The sequence below is a fragment of the Pelodiscus sinensis genome, chromosome 4 (assembly GCF_049634645.1).
Source record: "Pelodiscus sinensis isolate JC-2024 chromosome 4, ASM4963464v1, whole genome shotgun sequence".
NCBI lineage: Eukaryota > Metazoa > Chordata > Testudines > Trionychidae > Pelodiscus > Pelodiscus sinensis.
In genome coordinates this window covers 6483182-6493169 of record NC_134714.1, presented here as the reverse complement: position 1 = coordinate 6493169, position 9988 = coordinate 6483182, and the positions used below count along the sequence as shown (strand labels likewise).

The following is a 9988-nucleotide window of genomic DNA, read 5'->3' as shown; positions in this document are numbered from 1 at the left end:
GCATATAAGAAATCCAGGGAGGTCAGCCATGAATATGATGTTGAGCCACAGACCTACCACGTTGGCTGCATGACATACTTGGTGTCAACCATACCACCATCCCGCTCATCACCGCAGAGTCCTTGCCATGAAGTCAGAAACCGGAGAACAGGGTACATCCCGATGCAAGCAGCACTGTTTTGTCAAGTGACTCACCCTCTGCCAAAGTTCCCTCCAATTTTTTCCATCCATGTGCGGAATCAATTTTATGAGCACCGAGGCATGTATGAATGTGCACCACAAGCAGAAACACAAACCCAGCTGTGGGTGCTCTGCAATCAGCCAGGCAGCACTGGACTCTCTCCTGAGTGGCCGCCCAGCCTACAAGGAATGCTGGCCACTGCCTGGGGAGGGGTTGCACTCATGCTGTGGGGCCTGTGGCGGGACCAGCTGGCCTTTCACCAAGTACAACAGCCGTGTGAGTGTAGCTGCCCAGCCTGCTGACTGTCCCCTCCGTGCAGCAGGGATGGCTGTTCTGCCCGTGCTGGGGCAGCGCCTGGCATAGCCAGGGCCCTGCTGCAGCACTAGACAGAACCAGGGGCCCTAAGCAAGAAGAGGCGGCAGGCAAAGCAAACCAGCTGCTGGGCTTAGCCCTGCTCGGAGCACCCAGCGGGTTTCAGCTGTGCAGGCTGGCCTGGCTGGGGGGCTGCTGAGGGCTCATAACCAGGGTAAGGGGGGGCCCTGCTGGCTGACTGGTCAGGGAGGGGGGCTGCTGAGGGCTCAGGCCCTAGATATGGGGGGGGCCCTGCTGGCTGGCAGGGGAGCTGCTGAGGGCTCAGGCCCTAGATATGGGGGGCCCTGCTGGCTGGCCGGGGGGGGGCTGCTGAGGGCTCAGGCCCTAGATATGGGGGGCCCTGCTGGCTGGCCGGGGGGGGGGCTGCTGAGGGCTCAGGCCCTAGATATGGGGGGGCCCTGCTAGCTGGCAGGGGGGGCTGCAGAGGGCTCAGGCCCTAGATATGGGGGGGGCCTGCTGGCTGGCAGGGGGGGCTGCAGAGGGCTCAGGCCCTAGATATGGGGGGCCCTGCTGGCTGGCCGGGAGGGCTGCTGAGGGCTCAAGCCCTAGATATGGGGGGGGCCCTGCTGGCTGGCAGGGGGGCTGCTGAGGGCTCAGGCCCTAGATATGGGGGGGGCTCTGCTGGCTGGCAGGCGGGCTGCAGGGGGCTCAGGCCCTAGATATGGGGGGGCTCTGCTGGCTGGCAGGGGGGCTGCAGGGGGCTCAGGCCCTAGATATGGGGGGGGCCCTGCTGGCTGGCAGGGGGGGCTGCAGAGGGCTCAGGCCCTAGATATGGGGGGGGGGCCCTGCTGGCTGGCAGGGGGGCTGCAGAGGGCTCAAGCCCTAGATATGGGGGGGGGGCCTGCTGGCTGGCAGGGGGGGCTGCAGAGGGCTCAGGCCCTAGATATGGGGGGGGCCCTGCTGGCTGGCAGGGGGGCTGCAGGGGACTCATCACCAGGAGAAGGGGGGCTGCCGGGGGGGCTGCAGGGGGCTCCTCACCAGGAGAAGGGGGGCTGCCGGGGGGGGCTGCAGGGGGCTCCTCACCAGGAGAAGGGGGGCTGCCGGGGGGGGCTGCAGGGGGCTCATCACAGGAGAAGGGGGCCTGCCGGGGGGGCTGCAGGGGGCTCATCACCAGGAGAAGGGGGCCTGCCGGGGGGGCTGCAGGGGGCTCATCACCAGGAGAAGGGGGGCTGCCGGGGGGGGCTGCAGGGGGCTCATCACCAGGAGAAGGGGGGCTGCCGGGGGGGGCTGCAGGGGGCTCATCACCAGGAGAAGGGGGGCTGCCGGGGGGGCTGCAGGGGGCTCATCACCAGGAGAAGGGGGCCTGCCGGGGGGGCTGCAGGGGGCTCATCACCAGGAGAAGGGGGGCTGCCGGGGGGGCTGCAGGGGGCTCATCACCAGGAGAAGGGGGGCTGCCGGGGGGGCTGCAGGGGGCTCATCACCAGGAGAAGGGGGGCCTGCCGGGGGGGCTGTAGGGGGCTCATCACCAGGAGAAGGGGGGCTGCCGGGGGGGCTGCAGGGGGCTCATCACCAGGAGAAGGGGGCCTGCCGGGGGGGCTGCAGGGGGCTCATCACCAGGAGAAGGGGGCCTGCCGGGGGGGGCTGCAGGGGGCTCATCACCAGGAGAAGGGGGCCTGCCGGGGGGGGCTGCAGGGGGCTCATCACCAGGAGAAGGGGGCCTGCCGGGGGGGCTGCAGGGGGCTCATCACCAGGAGAAGGGGGGCTGCGGGGGGGCTGTAGGGGGCTCATCACAGGAGAAGGGGGCCTGCCGGGGGGGCTGTAGGGGGCTCATCACAGGAGAAGGGGGCCTGCCGGGGGGGCTGCAGGGGGCTCATCACCAGGAGAAGGGGGGCTGCGGGGGGGGCTGTAGGGGGCTCATCACCAGGAGAAGGGGGGCTGCCGGGGGGGCTGTAGGGGGCTCATCACAGGAGAAGGGGGCCTGCCGGGGGGGGCTGCAGGGGGCTCATCACCAGGAGAAGGGGGCCTGCCGGGGGGGCTGCAGGGGGCTCATCACCAGGAGAAGGGGGGCTGCCGGGGGGGCTGCAGGGGGCTCATCACCAGGAGAAGGGGGGCCTGCCGGGGGGGCTGCAGGGGGCTCATCACCAGGAGAAGGGGGGCTGCCGGGGGGGCTGCAGGGGGCTCATCACCAGGAGAAGGGGGGCTGCCGGGGGGGCTGCAGGGGGCTCATCACCAGGAGAAGGGGGGCCTGCCGGGGGGGCTGCAGGGGGCTCATCACCAGGAGAAGGGGGGCTGCCGGGGGGGCTGCAGGGGGCTCATCACCAGGAGAAGGGGGGCTGCCGGGGGGGGCTGCAGGGGGCTCATCACCAGGAGAAGGGGGGCTGCCGGGGGGGCTGCAGGGGGCTCATCACCAGGAGAAGGGAGGCTGCCGGGGGGCTGCAGGGGGCTCATCACAGGAGAAGGGGGGCTGCCGGGGGGGCTGCAGGGGGCTCATCACCAGGAGAAGGGGGGCTGCCGGGGGGGCTGCAGGGGGCTCATCACAGGAGAAGGGGGGCTGCGGGGGGGGCTGCAGGGGGCTCATCACCAGGAGAAGGGGGCTGCCGGGGGGGCTGCAGGGGGCTCATCACCAGGAGAAGGGGGGCTGCCGGGGGGGCTGCAGGGGGCTCATCACCAGGAGAAGGGGGGCTGCGGGGGGGCTGCAGGGGGCTCATCACCAGGAGAAGGGGGGCTGCCGGGGGGGCTGCAGGGGGCTCATCACCAGGAGAAGGGGGGCCTGCCGGGGGGGCTGCAGGGGGCTCATCACCAGGAGAAGGGGGGCTGCCGGGGGGGCTGCAGGGGGCTCATCACCAGGAGAAGGGGGGCTGCCGGGGGGGCTGCAGGGGGCTCATCACCAGGAGAAGGGGGGCTGCCGGGGGGGCTGCAGGGGGCTCATCACAGGAGAAGGGGGGCTGCCGGGGGGGCTGCAGGGGGCTCATCACCAGGAGAAGGGGGGCTGCCGGGGGGGCTGCAGGGGGCTCATCACCAGGAGAAGGGGGGCTGCCGGGGGGGGCTGCAGGGGGCTCATCACCAGGAGAAGGGGGGCTGCCGGGGGGGGCTGCAGGGGGCTCATCACCAGGAGAAGGGGGGCTGCCGGGGGGGGCTGCAGGGGGCTCATCACCAGGAGAAGGGGGGCTGCCGGGGGGGCTGCAGGGGGCTCATCACCAGGAGAAGGGGGGCTGCGGGGGGGGCTGCAGGGGGCTCATCACCAGGAGAAGGGGGGCTGCGGGGGGGGCTGCAGGGGGCTCATCACCAGGAGAAGGGGGGCTGCCGGGGGGGCTGCAGGGGGCTCATCACAGGAGAAGGGGGGCTGCCGGGGGGGGCTGCAGGGGGCTCATCACCAGGAGAAGGGGGGCTGCCGGGGGGGGCTGCAGGGGGCTCATCACCAGGAGAAGGGGGGCTGCGGGGGGGCTGCAGGGGGCTCATCACCAGGAGAAGGGGGGCTGCCGGGGGGGCTGCAGGGGGCTCATCACCAGGAGAAGGGGGTCTGCCGGGGGGGCTGCAGGGGGCTCATCACAGGAGAAGGGGGGCTGCCGGGGGGGCTGCAGGGGGCTCATCACAGGAGAAGGGGGGGCTGCGGGGGGGGCTGCAGGGGGCTCATCACCAGGAGAAGGGGGCCTGCCGGGGGGGCTGCAGGTTGCTCATCACCAGGAGAAGGGGGGCTGCGGGGGGGGCTGCAGGGGGCTCATCACCAGGAGAAGGGGGCCTGCCGGGGGGGCTGCAGGGGGCTCATCACCAGGAGAAGGGGGTCTGCCGGGGGGGCTGCAGGGGGCTCATCACCAGGAGAAGGGGGCCTGCCGGGGGGGGGCTGCAGGGGGCTCATCACAGGAGAAGGGGGGCTGCCGGGGGGGCTGCAGGGGGCTCATCACAGGAGAAGGGGGGCTGCCGGGGGGGGCTGCAGGGGGCTCATCACCAGGAGAAGGGGGGCCTGCCGGGGGGGCTGCAGGGGGCTCATCACCAGGAGAAGGGGGCTGCGGGGGGGGCTGCAGGGGGCTCATCACAGGAGAAGGGGGGCTGCGGGGGGGGCTGCAGGGGGCTCATCACAGGAGAAGGGGGGCTGCCGGGGGGGGCTGCAGGGGGCTCATCACAGGAGAAGGGGGGCTGCCGGGGGGGCTGCAGGGGGCTCATCACAGGAGAAGGGGGGCTGCCGGGGGGGCTGCAGGGGGCTCATCACCAGGAGAAGGGGGCCTGCCGGGGGGGGCTGCAGGGGGCTCATCACAGGAGAAGGGGGCCTGCCGGGGGGGCTGCAGGGGGCTCATCACCAGGAGAAGGGGGGCTGCGGGGGGGCTGCAGGGGCTCATCACAGGAGAAGGGGGGCTGCGGGGGGGGCTGCAGGGGCTCATCACAGGAGAAGGGGGGCTGCGGGGGGGGCTGCAGGGGGCTCATCACAGGAGAAGGGGGCTGCCGGGGGGGGCTGCAGGGGGCTCATCACAGGAGAAGGGGGGCTGCCGGGGGGGCTGCAGGGGGCTCATCACAGGAGAAGGGGGGCTGCCGGGGGGGGCTGCAGGGGGCTCATCACCAGGAGAAGGGGGCTGCCTGGGGGGGCTGCAGGGGGCTCATCACCAGGAGAAGGGGGCCTGCCGGGGGGGCTGCAGGGGGCTCATCACCAGGAGAAGGGGGGCTGCGGGGGGGGCTGCAGGGGGCTCATCACAGGAGAAGGGGGGCTGCGGGGGGGCTGCAGGGGGCTCATCACAGGAGAAGGGGGGCTGCCGGGGGGGCTGCAGGGGGCTCATCACAGGAGAAGGGGGGCTGCGGGGGGGGCTGCAGGGGGCTCATCACAGGAGAAGGGGGGGCTGCCGGGGGGGCTGCAGGGGGCTCATCACCAGGAGAAGGGGGGCTGCCGGGGGGGGCTGCAGGGGGCTCATCACAGGAGAAGGGGGGCTGCGGGGGGGGCTGCAGGGGGGCTCATCACAGGAGAAGGGGGGCTGCCGGGGGGGCTGCAGGGGGCTCATCACCAGGAGAAGGGGGGCTGCCGGGGGGGCTGCAGGGGGCTCATCACAGGAGAAGGGGGGCTGCCGGGGGGGCTGCAGGGGGCTCATCACAGGAGAAGGGGGGCTGCGGGGGGGGCTGCAGGGGGCTCATCACAGGAGAAGGGGGCTGCCGGGGGGGCTGCAGGGGGCTCATCACAGGAGAAGGGGGGCTGCCGGGGGGGCTGCAGGGGGCTCATCACAGGAGAAGGGGGGCTGCCGGGGGGGCTGCAGGGGGCTCATCACAGGAGAAGGGGGGCTGCGGGGGGGCTGCAGGGGGCTCATCACCAGGAGAAGGGGGGTCTGCCGGGGGGGGCTGCAGGGGGGCTCATCACCAGGAGAAGGGGGCCTGCCGGGGGGGGGCTGCAGGGGGCTCATCACCAGGAGAAGGGGGGCTGCCGGGGGGGCTGCAGGGGGCTCCTCACCAGGAGAAGGGGGGCTGCCGGGGGGGCTGCAGGGGCTCATCACAGGAGAAGGGGGGCTGCGGGGGGGCTGCAGGGGGCTCATCACCAGGAGAAGGGGGGCTGCCGGGGGGGCTGCAGGGGGCTCATCACAGGAGAAGGGGGGCTGCGGGGGGGGCTGCAGGGGGCTCATCACAGGAGAAGGGGGGCTGCCGGGGGGGGCTGCAGGGGGCTCATCACCAGGAGAAGGGGGGCTGCCGGGGGGGCTGCAGGGGCTCATCACAGGAGAAGGGGGGCTGCCGGGGGGGCTGCAGGGGGCTCATCACAGGAGAAGGGGGGCTGCGGGGGGGGGCTGCAGGGGGCTCATCACCAGGAGAAGGGGGCTGCGGGGGGGGCTGCAGGGGGCTCATCACAGGAGAAGGGGGGCTGCCGGGGGGGCTGCAGGGGGCTCATCACAGGAGAAGGGGGGCTGCCGGGGGGGCTGCAGGGGCTCATCACAGGAGAAGGGGGCTGCGGGGGGGCTGCAGGGGGCTCATCACCAGGAGAAGGGGGGTCTGCCGGGGGGGGCTGAAGGGGGGCTCATCACCAGGAGAAGGGGGCCTGCCGGGGGGGGCTGCAGGGGGCTCATCACCAGGAGAAGGGGGGCTGCCGGGGGGGCTGCAGGGGCTCCTCACCAGGAGAAGGGGGGCTGCCGGGGGGGCTGCAGGGGGCTCATCACAGGAGAAGGGGGGCTGCCGGGGGGGCTGCCGGGGGGGCTGCAGGGGGCTCATCACAGGAGAAGGGGGCTGCCGGGGGGGCTGCAGGGGGCTCATCACAGGAGAAGGGGGGCTGCCGGGGGGGCTGCAGGGGGCTCATCACCAGGAGAAGGGGGGCTGCCGGGGGGGCTGCAGGGGCTCATCACAGGAGAAGGGGGGCTGCCGGGGGGGCTGCAGGGGGCTCATCACAGGAGAAGGGGGGCTGCCGGGGGGGCTGCAGGGGGCTCATCACAGGAGAAGGGGGGCTGCGGGGGGGCTGCAGGGGGCTCATCACAGGAGAAGGGGGACTGCGGGGGGGGCTGCAGGGGGCTCATCACCAGGAGAAGGGGGGCTGCCGGGGGGGCTGCAGGGGGCTCATCACCAGGAGAAGGGGGCCTGCGGGGGGGCTGCAGGGGGCTCATCACCAGGAGAAGGGGGCTGCCGGGGGGGCTGCAGGGGCTCATCACCAGGAGAAGGGGGCCTGCCGGGGGGGCTGCAGGGGGCTCATCACCAGGAGAAGGGGGGCTGCCGGGGGGGCTGCAGGGGGCTCATCACAGGAGAAGGGGGGCTGCCGGGGGGGCTGCAGGGGGCTCATCACAGGAGAAGGGGGGCTGCCGGGGGGGCTGCAGGGGCTCATCACCAGGAGAAGGGGGGCTGCCGGGGGGGGCTGCAGGGGGCTCATCACCAGGAGAAGGGGGCTGCCGGGGGGGCTGCAGGGGGCTCATCACAGGAGAAGGGGGTCTGCCGGGGGGGCTGCAGGGGGCTCATCACAGGAGAAGGGGGGTCTGCCGGGGGGGCTGCAGGGGGCTCATCACAGGAGAAGGGGGCTGCGGGGGGGGCTGCAGGGGGCTCATCACCAGGAGAAGGGGGCTGCCGGGGGGGCTGCAGGGGGCTCATCACCAGGAGAAGGGGGGCTGCCGGGGGGGCTGCAGGGGGCTCATCACAGGAGAAGGGGGGCTGCCGGGGGGGCTGCAGGGGGCTCATCACCAGGAGAAGGGGGGGCTGCCGGGGGGCTGCAGGGGGCTCATCACCAGGAGAAGGGGGCCTGCCGGGGGGGCTGTAGGGGGCTCATCACCAGGAGAAGGGGGGCTGCGGGGGGGCTGCAGGGGCTCATCACCAGGAGAAGGGGGCTGCCGGGGGGGCTGCAGGGGGCTCATCACCAGGAGAAGGGGGCCTGCCGGGGGGGGCTGCAGGGGGCTCATCACCAGGAGAAGGGGGCCTGCCGGGGGGGCTGCAGGGGGCTCATCACCAGGAGAAGGGGGCCTGCCGGGGGGGGCTGCAGGGGGCTCATCACCAGGAGAAGGGGGGCCTGCCGGGGGGGCTGCAGGGGGCTCATCACCAGGAGAAGGGGGGCCTGCCGGGGGGGCTGCAGGGGGCTCATCACCAGGAGAAGGGGGGCCTGCCGGGGGGGCTGCAGGGGGCTCATCACCAGGAGAAGGGGGGCCTGCCGGGGGGGCTGCAGGGGGCTCATCACCAGGAGAAGGGGGCTGCCGGGGGGGCTGCAGGGGGCTCATCACCAGGAGAAGGGGGGCTGCCGGGGGGGCTGCAGGGGGCTCATCACCAGGAGAAGGGGGGCTGCCGGGGGGGCTGCAGGGGGCTCATCACCAGGAGAAGGGGGGCTGCCGGGGGGGCTGCAGGGGGCTCATCACCAGGAGAAGGGGGCCTGCCGGGGGGCTGGCAGGGGGCTCATCACCAGGAGAAGGGGGCCTGCGGGGGGGGCTGCAGGGGGCTCATCACCAGGAGAAGGGGGCCTGCCGGGGGGGCTGCAGGGGGCTCATCACCAGGAGAAGGGGGCCTGCCGGGGGGCTGCAGGGGGCTCATCACCAGGAGAAGGGGGCCTGCCGGGGGGGCTGCAGGGGGCTCATCACAGGAGAAGGGGGGCTGCGGGGGGGGGCTGCAGGGGCTCATCACAGAGAAGGGGGGCTGCGGGGGGGGCTGCAGGGGGCTCATCACCAGGAGAAGGGGGGCTGCGGGGGGGGCTGTAGGGGGCTCATCACCAGGAGAAGGGGGGCTGCCGGGGGGCTGCAGGGGGCTCATCACCAGGAGAAGGGGGGCTGCCGGGGGGGCTGTAGGGGGCTCATCACCAGGAGAAGGGGGGCTGCCGGGGGGGCTGCAGGGGCTCATCACAGGAGAAGGGGGGCTGCCGGGGGGGGCTGCAGGGGGCTCATCACCAGGAGAAGGGGGGCTGCCGGGGGGGGCTGCAGGGGGCTCATCACAGGAGAAGGGGGCTGCGGGGGGGGCTGCAGGGGGCTCATCACAGGAGAAGGGGGGCTGCCGGGGGGGGCTGCAGGGGGCTCATCACCAGGAGAAGGGGGGCTGCCGGGGGGGCTGCAGGGGGCTCATCACCAGGAGAAGGGGGCCTGCCGGGGGGGCTGTAGGGGGCTCATCACCAGGAGAAGGGGGGCTGCCGGGGGGGGCTGCAGGGGGCTCATCACCAGGAGAAGGGGGCCTGCCGGGGGGGCTGCAGGGGGCTCATCACCAGGAGAAGGGGGGCTGCCGGGGGGGGCTGTAGGGGGCTCATCACCAGGAGAAGGGGGCCTGCCGGGGGGGCTGTAGGGGCTCATCACCAGGAGAAGGGGGCCTGCCGGGGGGGCTGTAGGGGGCTCATCACCAGGAGAAGGGGGGCTGCCGGGGGGGCTGTAGGGGGCTCATCACCAGGAGAAGGGGGGCTGCCGGGGGGGGCTGCAGGGGGCTCATCACCAGGAGAAGGGGGCCTGCCGGGGGGGCTGCAGGGGGCTCATCACAGGAGAAGGGGGGCTGCCGGGGGGGCTGCAGGGGGCTCATCACAGGAGAAGGGGGCCTGCCGGGGGGGCTGCAGGGGGCTCATCACCAGGAGAAGGGGGGCTGCCGGGGGGGCTGCAGGGGGCTCATCACAGGAGAAGGGGGGCTGCCGGGGGGGCTGCAGGGGGCTCATCACCAGGAGAAGGGGGGCTGCCGGGGGGGCTGCAGGGGGCTCATCACAGGAGAAGGGGGGCTGCCGGGGGGGCTGCAGGGGGCTCATCACCAGGAGAAGGGGGGCTGCCGGGGGGGCTGCAGGGGGCTCATCACAGGAGAAGGGGGGCTGCCGGGGGGGGCTGCAAGGGGGCTCATCACAGGAGAAGGGGGGCTGCCGGGGGGGGCTGCAGGGGGCTCATCACAGGAGAAGGGGGGCCTGCCGGGGGGGGCTGCAGGGGGCTCATCACCAGGAGAAGGGGGGCCTGCCGGGGGGGCTGCAGGGGGCTCATCACCAGGAGAAGGGGGGCTGCCGGGGGGGCTGCAGGGGGCTCATCACAGGAGAAGGGGGGCTGCCGGGGGGGCTGCAGGGGGCTCATCACCAGGAGAAGGGGGGCTGCCGGGGGGGGGCTGCAGGGGGCTCATCAC

General features: G+C 73.3%; 1 protein-coding gene across 2 annotated transcripts in view; it reads left to right on the top strand.

Moving 5' to 3' along the window:
- The first annotated feature begins 394 nt into the window (after positions 1 to 394).
- Positions 395 to 9988, top strand: part of NIN (ninein) — a 143321-nt gene continuing 133727 nt past the window's right edge. Inside the window, exon 1 of one of the 2 annotated variants that reach the window (XM_075926170.1) lies at positions 395 to 457. The gene's annotated coding sequence lies outside the window, so the exon portion shown is untranslated. Of the gene's footprint in view, positions 458 to 564; positions 708 to 9988 lie in introns of those variants that run through there. The other variant, XM_075926171.1, reaches the window with a different exon arrangement.